Source organism: Loxodonta africana, chromosome 3 (genome assembly GCF_030014295.1).
Source record: "Loxodonta africana isolate mLoxAfr1 chromosome 3, mLoxAfr1.hap2, whole genome shotgun sequence".
NCBI lineage: Eukaryota > Metazoa > Chordata > Mammalia > Proboscidea > Elephantidae > Loxodonta > Loxodonta africana.
This window is the reverse complement of record NC_087344.1, coordinates 38,228,971-38,231,169: the sequence shown is the minus strand read 5'-3', so window position 1 is coordinate 38,231,169 and position 2,199 is coordinate 38,228,971.

Sequence of the window (2,199 nt, the reverse complement as noted above, 5' to 3'; positions counted from 1 at the left end):
CACCGGGAGCAGAGCGCATCCTTTGGACCTGAGGTTCCTGCGCTGAGATGCTCCCAGACCAAGGGAAGACTAACGACAAGGACATTCCTCCAGAGCTGACAGAGAGAGAGAAAGCCTTCCCCTGGTGATGGTGCCCTGAATTTGGACTTCTAGCCTTCTGGACTGTGAGAGAATAAACTTCTGTTTGTTGAAGCCATCTTGTGGTATTGCTGTTATAGCAGCACTAGGTGACAAAGACGACTAACTACAGGGATATTTTTATACACAGTAATTTGTATCACCCCCCTGACAGTGTCACCCGTTCCAGTCTGTGTCCCCCAAGCCCCCCAGTGATGCCACTGCTGTGCATTCCTACCAGTCAAAGAGATTTTGGTGAACTTTGCATTCTGTAGTTTAAATAAAAGACAATTATCATGGTGGTAACACTTATTTGGTGCTTTCTTATGTAAATGTACAACTCCAAACTAACCAGTATGTTTTGTGATACAAATTCCAGAGGATAGCACCATCCCAACCTTGCTTTGCAAGACTCTTCTGCCTCATTATTCTCTAACCAGGAAAGCAGGAGGCAGGCTATTACCCTGCCGGTCTCTGAAATCAGGCATTCTGCCTCAAGTCCTAGATCAATCGATTTCTAGCTGTGTGACCTTAGACAGCCACTTTGTCTTGGCTTGGTTTCCTCATTGGTAGAATGAAGATAATAACAGCATCCAGCACATAGGATTTTGGTGGGTACTGGTAATTGTGGCAGACATACCCTAGGGTGACTCCCTTGATTCCCACCCCCTAGTATCCATGCCCTGGATGTGGACAAGACCTGAAACCTATTTCTAACAATAGAATATGGCAAAGGTGAAGGAATTTTGTAGATGTAAAAATATATATATTTTTTGTTTTATTATTTTAGTTAAGGTCCCTAATCAGTTAATCAAAAGGGGAATGATTCTGGGTGAGCCTGGCCTAATCAGGTGAGATTTTTAAAGAGAGCTTAGGCCTTCCCTGAAGTCAGAGCCTACGAGCAATAGAGACCCTCTCTCCTGCTGGCCTTGAAGAAGAAAATCATCTTAAGTTCTACAACTGCAAGGAGATGAATTCTGCCAAAGACCTGAAGCAGAAACTTGGAAAAGGATTTTCCCCAGTTGACCTATGATGAGGACACAGACCCACCTGACACCTTGACTGCAGCTTTGTGAGACCCTAAGCAAAGGATCCACCTAAGCTGTTCCCAGACTCCTGACCCATGGACACTGTGAGATCATGAATGGGTGTTGTCTTAAGCCAGTAAGTTTGTGAAAATTTGTTGCACAGCATGGATAACTAATAAGCCATGCAGAACACTGAGCATATAGCAAGGCTATATAGCATATACAGGGCGGTGGTGATTCAATGATAGAACTCTCACCTTCCATGAGGGAGACTCTGGTTCAATTCCCAACCAGTATATCTCATGCTCGGCCACCACCCATCTGTCAGTGGAGGCTTGTGTGTTGATATGATGCTGAACAGATTTCAGGAGAGCTTCCAGACTGAGATGGACTAGGAAGAAAGGCCTGGTCATCTACTTCCAAAAATCAGCCAGTGAAAATCCTATGGATCACAGTAGTGTGATCTGCAACCAATCGTGCGGATGGTGCAGGACCAGACAGCATTTTGTTGCATTGTGCATGGGGCTCTATGAGTCAGAAGCTGACTCAACAGCAGCTAACAACAACATATAGCACATAGCAAGGGCTGAACACATGTGAGCTATTAAAAAGTGCCACACAATTAGGTGGGTAAAACCACCAAGGATCAATTGCTGAATGCCGTGTCCAGCCGGCAGCCTGAGAACTAGCCATGGTTTGGGGTTCTTAGACCAACTGCTATTCCTCCCTCTGTACCAGAGTTAGCTCATGGGCTGCGCTAAGAGATAAAATTCTGGCTGAAAGACTCCAAAGCCAGAACCCTGAAAGGCAGCCCGTTGGATGGATCAGAATACTTGAGTGGTTTTCTTGGACTGATCAGGTCTGAGTTTTTATGAGCTGACATCCACAGTCTCCCTTCTCAAGCCAAGTTTGTTTTGAAGAGTAATTGCAAGTGTTGTGAGCTATATGATGTTGTCTGTTGGAGACAGGTGTGCTAGGATTTAACATCAGTCTGTCTCGAAAATAGGTGCTCTTGTTCTTCTGTCAGTATCAGAGCCTATTTATAATTATACCC